Consider the following 14,205-nt stretch of genomic DNA (forward strand, 5'->3'; position numbering starts at 1 on the left):
AAAGACATATCTTTTCTAGAAGGTAGCCATATTGTCATATTGCAATGACACATGAATCAAGTGTCTTCCTATCTGTGGGGAAGCTCCAGTTTGGTACATACTTCAAATATTTGAGAGTGGCGACTTCGAACATGGGTTCATGGGAATAAGAGTTGTGACTCCATTATCTTGAACCTCTTTGGTTGAACGGTATGTAATACAGTCGCGCTCTGATTGTATCAGGTGTTCAAAAACCACAAACATTTCCCACTTTTAATCCTTAATAGTTCAAAAACTATATACCAGATGAAACTGGCATTGATATGAGCAATAGCTGAATAATGTGCAATTTTGTTGGAGGTTATTTAACAATGACAGCATAAATCAGTTTCCTTAAATTGAAAATTGTTCTTAAGTTAGGTTTCAGATTTTGCTCTATTTTCAACCCCCTGTAAGTAATTTTGATTTTGCACAGGAGTTAATAGGCGTGTATGGCATGCAGTGTGTGGTTAAGACCCTGACAATGGTCCTGAACAATGGTCAGGATTAGAATGCTCTATTACACATTCATGAGAAATTTCATTATCACAGCTAGTCTTTATTCAACTTGAAATGTAGTGCATGCAAGCACATGAGAGCATGTGCTTTTTTTCATGTGCATGCATTTTACCCTTTACCACGAATTCAGGCAAGCACTGCCCAGGTAATAAAGCATTCATGTGCCTTCGAGCAAGAGTCCAGAAACCTGGTCAGCATAGCTCTGACAAGGTGGGGTTCGTGATATCGATGTCTATTGTTCAGGATCATTTTAAGCACAAACACATCATTGGTTCTTGTGTCACAAGTTTGATTTTGTACAGAGAGTTCAAATTTGACCAAAATCTGGAACCTAACTGTAAAATTAATCGTAAATTCATGGAAACTGAATTATGGTCTCATATGCAAATCACCTCTAACAAAATTGTACACTATTCAGCTATCACTTATATCAATGACAGGGTTATCTGATGTATAGATTTCGAAGTATTAAGGATCAAAAGTGGGAATTTTGTTGTTGTTGTTGTTGTTGGTGTTTTTTTTTTTTTTTTTTTTTTTTTTAGGTAACACCTAGCAATGCCTAGATTGATATGTTGGGGAATTTATGAGTTGTACTTTCTTTCTTACTTTCTTTCTTTCTGAAAGATCCTTAAGAAAAAAAAAAATAATAAAACGCGTTTGCACGGTATTATATTTTCAGGAAAACAATAGGCCTAATCCAAACGCCTCTGTAGATAACAGGGCCTACATTCCTCTATCAGTACGTACACACGTGCACATTAGTATACGCAATCATGTATGCTACTGCAATTTGAAATTTGTGAAATGCTTCTATTTCTAGCTTATTAATTGGCCAAGGACAACGTATTATCCACGGAGAAGTTTTTCGAGAAATGCCTGTTAAAACATAGAATATAGTTAAAACGGGGAACTCACGTTCAACCCGTGTTTATAGAAATCTGTGGAATATCAACACGGGGTGTAACTTGCGAAGCTAAGTTATTAGCGGTGACAATGAAGAGTGTGCAAAGGATTTTCAAGAAACGAAAAAGGGTGTGTTTATGCTGAATTTGGGAAGGCACAATCAGCGTTTGGAACGCTGATTCAAAACTCTAATTCAAAACGCCGTTCACGTGAGCACTGTTTATGTTCACTTTCTTCGAGCTTGGAAGGAGCGTTTGTAATATTGCTTCATTGACCTCAGCAGAGGCGGGTCAAATTGGAGCGCACGCTTTTTTGGAAGTTCTGGCCTGGGTGTGTGCATTGTTCAAGTTCAGTACCATGTCTAATGTCATTTAAATTATTTTATTAATGCACACGCATCGAATGTAGACAGTGATAGAAAATATGAGTATTTATTTTATAGACAAAATGTTGAAACAAAATCGGATTTTACTGTAGTAACCTCTTCATCCAATATCGTTTCTGTGTAAGTACAGTATACAGCCTATCGCTCTTTCCTACTTCTCACTATCATGACTATTATGAAGAACCAACACTACGTTTGCACTCGGTACATAATTTTCATCACACTTTGAATATGTATTTGACAAACACAATAAATCGCTTGAACTTAAACATCATGTTCGAACTCACGTCGACATCTGAGTCTCACAGCCTTGTTCCAGGGACACTCGGCTCCTTTTGATAGGCAATCATGTAGTCTTGCTTTCTGACAATCTGTGTGTTGATATTTCGGAAATCATTTACCCACTGTTAAAATATTCGATGAAGCTATTAGAACGGTTCATCTTCTTATCTTTGCATCTTTTGAATTAGGGCTTGCGGGGAGAAAATAAATATTTATTCTCAGGGATGAGAGTACATTGATTCGTCTCAAGAATATCATTTTTGAGTGTAGGTTATTTTGTTGTTGATATTTTGTTCTGCTGTAAATGACAATTCTTTTTATCTGTAAAATGTTAGCAGGGCCCCTTTGGAGAACAGTTAATCAACTGAAAGGGCTATCCTGCTAAAAGAATATTGGAATAAATAAATAAATTGACTCGAGCATTTCTAAATTTTCTAAGTGTGCAATTGTACTTTTACTTGTACTAGATGATAATCTTTGCCTAAAATTCATCGAATGCAGTAATGGAAGCATACAGAGGTTCTACAATTTCTATTTCCAACAGCATCACATCTGCACATACAGTATAGCATCAACACATAGTTATACGAATTCAATGAGACCATTTTCTATGTATAAAGTAAGGATAATTCCGAAAGGGAATACAACATACAACAATCTTTCACTCAATACACATAATATTGCAGTTACATGTACCTGTAGAATATGAAAACCCTTGAGTCCTGTTCGATGTTGCTGCACTTGAAATAGGGTCAGCTGAATAATCTTTTGCAGTTGGGAAACCGAGCTCTCTGCAGACCAAATCAGCAGTTCTGAGGTTGAAGTCATAGTAGCACATATGACTGTTTGACTCCATGATCACTAAGCCATCCATGGATGAGAGCCCGTCAACCAGCCTCACCGGTGGAATTTCTTGAAATTGAATGAATACAGTATAGGTTCCCTAAAGTTGCAGATGTGATTTTTCATTTGAATTCATTTCTCGTATTTCACGATATCAATGACACACAATGCATATTACCGGACAAAGCAATATCGAAATCAAGAACATGCAAATCGAAACATAGAAACTTGCTACAAAATTGTGCTATGATATATGGGCAAATAGATAACACAAGGGTATGTATAGATGAATAAAGGAACCAAAGCATAGGTCCATAACGATTAGGAGTATGAAATAATGACTGACACAACGTCAAGTAAGGCAATGCTTGTAAGTACTTAGTACAAAAATGGTTATGACTCCAAGCAGATAAATCATTACACTTCTAGCAAAATGATATCAGAAACACACTAAAAGCAGTTGGTATTGTATTTAATCTACTGTTGATACTGTGCAATGATTACCTCTGATGCAATGCTTACTTGTAATGTCCATTGGACCTAATTCCACTAAATTCCCGGTGACCTGAAACTCAATCCTCATCTAAAAGAGTTGTAACCTAATGACATTTTCTGTTGTTTCCTGAATTGAATATAAAGGAAGATCAATTTCTATATGCAAGAGGGGGGGGGGCAGCCAACCGGAAAACAGCCACCCAACATCCCATTTGACTTCTTTTTTTTTGGGGGGGGGGGGGATTATTCACAAATGACAATGTTTCGTAAATAAAAATGTGACCGTGCATTACAAAATCAACAATAAGTCGCATCCGGCGATTTTACGTGAGGACTCAAGATAGGTGAAACGGATCAACCAAGTCAATCTTGAGTTTTAGATATTTTCTAACAAAGCATTTCTTCTTCAAATTCATTAAACAGTTTTGGATCATATAACGAATGGGAAAATGTGTTTGTATCAGTATTCACTTGATTTTTTTTTGTGTAAAATAGTGTGTTTAGATATGTCTCGGGAAACATTTCTTAAAAACCTTTAACACACTCTTCCCTTCGAATCTAATGACTTTTGAAAGAATAATGTTACTGCTTGAAAGTTGGTAGCAATCACGGATACAATGTGTTAATAAAGCATGTTCAATTTCATCTTGATTTCGTAATCCCTTCATTGTTATAAAGTTTTCCATCCCCTTTTCTGCCGCACTCTTTGCAAAGACTACGGATTGGTAATATTAAGCACTTGAGTAGGTCCTACATTTCAGAGCCTCTTTTCTTAGTACACACTTTTCCAGAGTGTGTACTTTCTTTCCAATATTTAGACTTAGATTTAGGTTGGGAAAGTCCATTTGTATCGACTTATACATTATTTCAAAGCTTTGAGACTGCTCTTTCAAAACATATACATAATTAAAATTCCGTGCCTGGTGACTCTGTTGGTTTTTTGAAGCAGGTTCATATGATTATGGTACATTTCTCGGTATATAGTTTGGTTTTCACCAAAAACCGTTTCACAAGTAATTCATAACTTTTCCGTTTTTAAAATTTTTTTCATAAGATGCATCTCAAAACAGTAAGTTTCTTCCTTGACCTCTCCAAGGCCTTCGACATATTAATGATAATACGCTGTCCTAAAATTGTCGCAATATGGAATCTAAGGGAAGATTTGAATAGGGTCAGGTTCCATAACTCAGGAGCTGTACGAAGCATTGAAATATTTGTCATATTTTCACCTTAACACTCCCTTTGCTAACAGTCACTGTTTTCTCTCTTGTAGTCAACACATATATAGATCTATTTGCGAAATGAGTTAAAAAAATCTTGTGCACGTTGTCCAGGGAAAACGAAGGAGAGAGTAAATAAATAGTGAAATGTAATATATTGGTAGGAATCAATACTTACCATCGTAACATTTTACTTCTATCTTGAAATTCGCTGGATATGTATATATATTCTAACAAACGCAGTTTCGTCTGATGTGTAAGTGATAAAACGGGGTACGGGAAGCTGTGATTCATAATCACATGCTGAAATGTTCTGTTAGATATTACATCCCACAGATATAATCCCATCCATACATTGTTAATAAACTGAATTTCAATGGAAAGTCGCCGTCCTGAAGGTGCCTGTATAACCCAACTCCTGTTAGCGATGCATAGTGCATTATTACACCATATGTCGAGGTATAGTGGCTTCTCCGAGCACTTGAGAGTAAAATCTGCAGGCGCAAAGAACGAGTGGAAACAGAGAATTGTAAGTACATATTCTAGATTTACATCATATTCATCGTCACTGGGGCGAAAAGACGTAGTATCTACAAAATGTGAAATGTTCAAGAGAGCCCAAAAAAAAAAGAAGAGGAAATGGCGGCCAAAGCACTGTAGCGAATGGGATGGCGTTTCCTTTGGTATGCCGTTGTGGCTTCATTTTTGGAGTAAGACAGTTAGGATTTGGTGAGGACATCACTTAACCCATTGTTTGACCATTAATCAAAAAAGTCATTTTCACCAAAATTGCAGATACAAGGTCTTGTCACCCCAGCAACGTCATACTCTTATATGTTTTCCAATTTTCAATCATTGTAAAAGAAAGAAATGATTGCTACTACTTACACTTTTCTTCGTTTAATTTCTATACCAAATTCAAATGAATGAAAGAGGTACAAGCACACCGAACAAATCATCTTTGTCAGTCAATTGATTAGAACGTTAAAGTGTAAGATAAAACAGTGTCAAAGCAAAATCACAAACAACTAAGCAAACCGTGACGTGATTTTTATTTCGTTCCTTGCAAATACATTCGTTTCTAAGCAAGTAAAAACACGGTTATCAAGTATGAATGGTATACGAGAACATCCTTTGACGAAGAGAACTTATAAAAAAGAATCAAAGATACGTACATGTAGTGTTGCTTTCCGAGGTTGAGGAAGTAAGCAACGGCTGGTAGAGCAAGAAACAGACAATCAACAAGACTACAGGAGGCATTCTTGATCTTTGTTTGAGGAAAATGAAAAAGTAATATATCATATATCCGTCCCTCTTCAGTCGTAATATTAAGCTGTGATTCTAACTCCACGAAGAACGATGCCTCCGCAAAAGAATTAGGAAACCTGGCTTAGCCTTCAGATGTAAAAATATGCCTGATATGCCCAGTCTTTTGGTTGTAGTGAAGGTCAAAGATGACTTCTCCAATGCACTGTGGGAAAGTTAAGAACTATCAATGCTGATTAGTCTTCCTGTGATGTCAGTGGAGGAAAGGCCTCCAAGCTTGCGTGCAACTCTCTAGGCTGGAACTGTGTGTAGGTGTGTGAAACTGAGAGTCTGTATGTGATTAATATTGCGATGTTGTTTAATTTCAAACGAGTTCAAGTAGGTGCTAAGACCTGAAGACGAGACCGATAGAAAATATGTAAGAATACACTTAAATACTTTAACCCTGTGGCATTCGACAACAATGCTGTCTCTCAATCATTTGTTTGATTAATTGCTTTATACCCTCTTGTCTGCATTCAAGCTTGGTTGAAGACTTTTTATGCCTCCGCCACGAAGTGGTGCCGGAGGCATTATATTTTCGGGTTGTCCGTCCGTCCGTCCGTCCTTCCGTCCGTCCGACCGTCCTTCCGTCCGTCCTTCCGTCCGTCCGTAATGAATTTTGTGGACAGGGTAACTATCAAAACCTTTTGAGGTATCCTAATGAAACTTGTCATGTATGTGTATTAGGGTGTTAAGTTGTGCCTATCAACTTTTGGGTGCACATGCTCGAGGTCAAAGGTCAAAAGGTCAAGGTCAAATACATATAATTTCACTATTTTCACCATATCTATGCAATGCCTGAAGATATTTTCTTGAAACTTAGTGTATACATGTATTACCCAATTAAGACTCTCTGGTGAAAGTTTGGGTCATGACGGCAAAGGTCAAAGGTCAAAAGGTCAAGTAAAAATATTAAAACTTTACCTTTTTTCTCTGTACCGTGGAAATTGTTCAAGGTATCTTCATGGAACATATACATGTACTGACTGGCAGTGATTATCTAGAAAATTTAGGGTTCGTGGGGTCAAAGGTCAAGGGCAACACTTCAAAATTTTATTATTTCCCTCATTATTTTTTTTTTACAATTGGTGTATGCATGTATAACCTAAAAGAGATTCTCTGGAAAGTTTTTTTTCTTTTGTTTTTGCCTCAAAGGTCAAAAGGTCAAAAATCAAGTTAAAGTGCTGACGTAATTTTTTCCTCCATATCTCGGAAGTGGCTCAAGTTATCTTGAAACGTTCTACATATTTATGCATCTTCTGCCTGACAGTGATTATCTTATGAATTTTAGGGTCAAAGGCCAGATGAAAATGGTAACAATTTACTATTCAATACAGAAATTGCACTTTTTCTCCATACCTTGAAAATTACTCATTCAATGCATAAACGTATGAATGGGTCAAAGTCAAGTTAAAATCCTTAAATCCCAAATACATGCTCTTCTATTCATCCAATTAAACCTAAGTCAAGGAAGGTGAACATTCAACACCTTTGTGACAAACTTGTCATTTTCATGATTAGCCAATTTTGTGAAAATGTAATCACACATTGTCCACATGTACTATCTAGACCTATTAGGAGAATCATGCATTATGGCGGAGGAATAACAGTCGCCATAGCGACATTTCTAGTTTAAACATAATTTTGTATCACGATATCCAGCATAGGTGATTCACATCGACATCTCCAATATCCCCTAATTACAGTACAATGTTTTGGTTTTGAATATCAAAATTAGATTGCTGTGATTGCCAATAACCCTATAACATGAATAAAAAGGCAAAATCAATACGTACAAGTCTGTATATGGATCACAGAATGAATTTACTACCTAATTTTCCAAGGTATTTTGGCATTTGCCACTGAAAACAATATGGAATAGGCCTGATGTTGTGTGTGTGTATGTATGTCTGTCTTAGTGTTTGTATATCGTGGCTATGTCTCTCACGGAGGCGTTCTCTCCTCTAATCCGATTACGTGCGGACATAATCAAAAAATCATCACATTCTAGTGTCTCAAATGATTTCAAGTAACAAGGTTATCAGTCACAGGGGAGATGAGGTGTTGGAGTAATCACCTTACAAATATTTTAGAGAAATTGTATAGATTACTAAAACAGGGTTTTTTATATAATAATTTATAAATGACTAAATACAACCCCACCACAATAAAAGTTACCTGGTGAGTTTTTACATCTTCACAATAGGTTGACCAGAAGCATTAAGTTAATTCCTTTCCTTTTCATATAGATATATTATATATACTATTCTCTTTAATATTACTCTAATCATTCATCTTTTGATCACGGAGTAAGGTTTCACTTTATCGCGTTCCTTAATGCATGTTTTTTTTTTCTGTTTTGCCTTTTCTGTTTTCTTTTTTAATAATTCATTTTAGTGATTACCCTTTCCATTGTATCTTTCGTATGATATCCATTGATTCCATTTAAATATCTAAATCAAGTGTGATTTTTTTTTCGTGTATCCATTCGTGGCCATTTCAAGATGGGTAACATTGTCAAGTACAATACCTCTGAAGCACCTCTTCTCTACATGTTGCATAGTTTCGATCTATTCAATGGCAATGTAATCCGCGATCACCATTTGTTAAGGACATCTTAATCGTTTATTTTCTTCTACTCGATCCTCAGACTGACTGACAGTAAACGGCGCTTAAGTGGTTTCAGTGTTGAAAATGGAGTCTAGACTGCCGTGATCGATTAAACCTGGAGAGGCTTTAGGAAGGGTGGAGGGGGGGGGACTGCTTTTGTGGAAGGCTGATACGGCCGGTGAGAAGACTTTGTATACTCACACAACTGATTTTGTAACACTTTAGATATGAAGACAGCGATAGATACGCAGGGTTGATGTTGATGTTACATGTTTAACCTACTGACGCTTTCCATACTTGTCAAATTGTCATAGCATAATGGAGAATAAGAAACAATAGCATCCGTTTCTTTATTGCCTTACGTGACTCATGAAAACTATTTCGACTTTAAATGTTATCTTTCATACTATGCTAAGTTCTTGGAAAGTTTTGTATAAAAGTCTATTTCAGCATTTGAACAAAATTTCCGGATACAAATGAAAACATATAATGTAGTCATTTACTTCCGCAATCATTTTCCTGTCATAGAGTTTACTAAACTGATTATGTAGCAAGTCTTACATGCCATCTTATCTTATCATTAAGAGGTCTTCCTTTTGTTTTTCGATTTATTTGACATTTAGCATACAATATAACAAAGACAATACAATATAACAAGTATCACTCACTTGTTCCACTTCATGAAATTCTTCCATCGAGATGTTTTCATGCCAACTGATTGACAAATTGCTCTACGTCGACTTGAATAAGCACTGAATATTGATCGACAACGCTGTTGGCGGAAGCTCCGTGGTGTAGTGGAGATGACGCCTGTCTGGAGATCAGGAGGTCGTAGGTACGAATCCTGCTCGAGTAAGTATGCCCATGATTTCTTTTATCATGTCTACTACTAAAACACTCCTCAGTTTCGTGCTTATTTACGTCGATAGAGAGCAACTTGTCAATCATTTGCAATGTCACTCCCTTGTTCCTGTTTACGCTTGAGCAATTGTCATATTGTTGCTATCTGCGGAATGGCACCCAGTATCACTTATTTGAAAGAACCACATAGTGCCTGAAACTGAAAAAGTTTTCTGCACTACCATTGCTTGCAACTTCTGTGAACAACAGGCAGAACGCATGCAGAAAATGCGACAGGAAAATGTTTTTACCTTTCTGGCATAACAAAATGTGAAATAGAAATTGACTTACGTCTTTTCCAATCCGATCAAAAAGGTGTTTCTTGTGTTTGTTAATCTGTTTGTTAATGAGGTTCTTCACTACGCACCGTTTTTTAAAAATCATTGCTTTGTGGATGTGGCGAAAGAACAAGGGTGTTGGGAGGGACATTCTTATAATGCTTAATATACTTTCTCGTTTGGGTGTATCTGTTCTATTCAATACTATAAGATCGAGGTTCGAATGAACTGAATGAACTGTAAAGCTTCATTATACCGCCCATTGAATTCTTCAAGTTTTCAGCAATCAGCAATCGAATTGCCTTGGTCCTTTATAACAACTTGGTATGTCAATCATTTCTTTTATTTGAATAAACGAAACAAATTATACATAATTGCAACCATATTGTCCCCACTACATTTGTATCTCATTAATCACAATATTATCTTTCTTTCTTTCATACATGTTTCTCCATGATTAAACAATAGCTCCTTAATCGTCACGATATAGTTCAAAAATGTATTGCATATTGCAGCAATATAAGTTTAAAAATATATCAAAAGTTTTGGTTTCGAACTCGGACTCCAACCTACATCAAGGTCTCTTTAACACATTGCATTGTGCAGTTGGTTGGTTCTACTCAATTCCACGTACATTGTAAATGTCGTAGAAAACCTGTAAAACTAAATCAGCAATATCTTTAGAATAGGACAGTCACGCCGAAAAGGGGGATAAGGACACTTTAATTTTACCAATATGATCTATAATATCAACATACTCAACGATGTGCATGTTCATCATATCGTTCATTGCCTATCTTTTTTTTTAACTCAAGACCATTTTAGACCTTGATTTCGGTCTTATATCCCATCCCAGATTCAGTCATTATTGGGATATGACGATGCACTAATATCTCGCTGACATTGAAACATCGTTTGGTGTTATGAGCTGGATTATAGATGACCTGGAGGGTATTTTTATCAGGTCTTCGTCACAAGCAAATGCTAACTGAATGCTGTCTATTGGAGTCCCTCAGTCCCATACGCACCTTCCGGATCAATTGACTAGTGATATTGCCAAACGTGACGGCTCGGACTCTCTACCACGTATACGGTGAAACATTAAAACGGACAGTGACCAGTACAAAACCGAGATATCGAAAGGAATGTGATTCTTTCGCCATGATATGAATATAGGTCGACTCTTGCTCAGCCAGCGCATCAGTTTGAGAGTGTGAGTACAATCATCAATCGATATGATTTTGTGTTGATTATCCTCTATATGAACCATCGATATGCTTAATATGACAGCCAACTGTGAATCGTAGAATGTCATGATGTCTGCCTTCTTCCAACCTTAAATCGACAACATTAGCGATTGTGAGAATAACAATGCTTGCCGCAACCTAGATTTATGTGTATGAGTGCTTCATTCATCAAATTTTCAGAAGGTTGCATCATTCTAAAACTGCCAATACTGCAAACGAAACAACATGGCCGCCAACATCGAAAATGCCCTCAACGCCTTCATCAAAAGCGATAAATTCCTCGATGCAATTCGAAAAGCTGTACGTGAAGGCATTCAAAAGGAGCTAGCAGAGCTAATCGATCGCAATGAAAGAAGTGAGGCGAAAATAATGGAACTAGAAACCACAATAGCCCACAAGTCCAAAGAAATAGACCACCTGAAAAAGGAGGTCGACACTCAACACCATGCCTTAACAGCCCTACAGAGGACAATGAACGCACAAGAACAATACTCGAGGAGAAACTGTTTAAGAGTTTTTGGTGTTGAGGAATCTGCCAACGAGGACACCGATGAACTCATCTGCAGACTTGTAAATGACCGGCTTGATGTCCCACTCCAGAAGCTTGACGTAGAGCGCAGATCACACCGGATTGGAAGAAGGCAGACCGAGCCTAACGCCGGAAACAACCGCGTCACAAGGAGCTCAAAAGGAAAAGAACAGAAGCCACGCCCCATAATTGTTAAGTTCGCGTCGTATCGCATGAGGAAGCAGGTGATTGGTCAACGCCGTCGGCTGAAGGGATCTAGAATCGCAATCGAGGAAGATCTAACAAAAGTAAACGCGAAACTTCTGCAAGAAACAAAACAATGCTCCAAGGTTCTCGCAGCATGGCCGTCTGATGGCAGAATCATAGCATTAATACCAGCCTCAGGAAACAAGACGATCAAACGTGTTATCACGTGCGAAAATGACCTAAACTTGATATGACTACTGCCAGTTTCTTAGTTATATGAGTGCATCATTATACCACAGTCTTAAATTTGATGCAGCTAAATATTGCTGTACTTTTAGTCGTTTTCCACTGTTTATGACTTTTTGGTAACCCCTGTTCAGTATTGTACAACATAGTTATACCATACTTGCTGAGTGTGTGTGTGTGTGTGTGTGTTTTTCTCTCTTTTTTTTCTCTTATTATAATTTGTAGCTAATGGGCAAGAAATATCCATGTACCTTGTGCTCTAAATGTTTCAAAAGTAATCAAAAGGGTCTTTTATGTACACATTGTGAAAAATGGGTGCATATTTCATGTGCAAGCATCCCTTTAAATGTTTACAATGATTTATCAGAACGGTTTTTCGACTGGAAGTGTCCAAAATGCTTGATGAAGCAATTACCTTTTTATGATAAGAAATGCATTAATGATTCAAATAGTAATACAAAACGTAAACCTCCAAGAGTAACAGGTGGAAACGGTTTATATGGATGTGAATTTAAATTCAAGTCATTGTGTGAGAAAGGTTTGAAATGTATACAACTGAATGTTGTTAGTATAATGAAAAATTTTGATGAGTTGAAATCTATCATCCTGCAAAATGATGTTTATGTTTGCGCTCTCAATGAAACCAGGTTGGAGGAAGGAATTCGAGACAGTGAAATAGAAATCCCTGGTTACTCGATTATAAGAAAAGATCGAAACCGAAATGGTGGAGGTGTAGCCATTTATATTCGGAATAGTATTTGTTACAAAGTCTTGGAACACCGGTCTTTATTTGAGTTGGAAGCTATCTTAATTTCGATCGAATTGAGAAATTCTCAACCCATTCTTTTTTTGAATTGGTACAGACCGCCTAATTCTGGACGTGCAGTCTTAGATACGTACGAAGACTTACTAACATTCATGGGAAATTTCAACTGTCACTCAATTATCATGGGTGATACTAATTTTGATATTTATAAAGGACCCTTTTTTTCATATATAAGCAAATATAATCAGATAAATAGTATTTATGGATTTTATCAATTAAATAGTACGAAATGCACCAGAATTACTGTAGAGACAGCCACTCTAATTGATCATATGTTGACAAATAATACTGACTGTATAAAGACCTCAGGTGTTCTCGAGGTAAGCATGGGCGATCACTTCATGAATTATCTGATCTGGAAAACAAATAGTTTAACCACCCATGACCACAATTATGTAACCTTTAGAAAGTCAAAAAATATTGACTGGAATATATTTCGTAAAGATCTCATGCAACAAGACTGGAATGAAATTGAAACTTGTTATAATTTGGAGGATGCTGTTAAGAAATGGGAAGAAAAGGTATTACTGGTCACCAACAAGCACATGCCTATAAAGACAAAGCGTATGCGTAACAAATACTCTCCTTGGTTGAATGAATCGATTTTTGAATTGATGAGAGAAAGAGACAAGGTTAAGAAGAAAGCAATTACACAAAATAGTGAACAGTTGTGGAAGGAATATCGACGGCTGAGAAATAAAGTTACTAATGTTATAAGGAAAATGAAAAAACAGTATTACATCAATAAATTGTCTGAATGTTCCGGAAGAAATGAATCCTGGAATGTTTTAAAATCTTTTCTGCCAAATAACGGTACATCGTCTCATCATCTCTCTTGTGACGATGCATACAGTAAAGCCTCCGAATTTAATGAACACTTTGCCAGTGCTGCTATGAATTTGTTAAATGAACATCAGATGGAGAAAACGGACATCACCGAAGTAGATATCATTACAGGATCCGTATGTTATGATAATATGGACACATTTGCAGTTGTATCTGAAGCTCAGGTTATGAACGAAATCTACAAACTGAAAAATAAAAAATCGACTGGAATTGATGGTATATCGGTTGAGATTTTGAAAGTATGTGCTGATATATTGAATAAGTCTATAACGTATTTGATAAATAAATCAATTATTGAAGGAGTTGTCCCAGAGTCATGGAAAATAGCCAAGGTAATTCCGATATACAAAAAGGAGATAAGTCGAACCCTGATAATTACAGGCCAATTTCCCTGCTGCCTTGTATCTCGAAATTACTGGAGCGCATAGTCTCGTTACAATTATCACACTATCTTAATGAGAACAATGTCTTAACACCGGTTCAGTCTGGATTCAGGGCAAATCATTCCACTGTAACTGCCCTTGTAAAGGTTACTGATGAATGGCTTTTGGCCATGGATGAAGG

Source organism: Diadema antillarum, unplaced genomic scaffold (genome assembly GCF_040938485.1).
Source record: "Diadema antillarum isolate AM-2024a unplaced genomic scaffold, OU_Dant_1.0 scf00000180, whole genome shotgun sequence".
NCBI lineage: Eukaryota > Metazoa > Echinodermata > Echinoidea > Diadematoida > Diadematidae > Diadema > Diadema antillarum.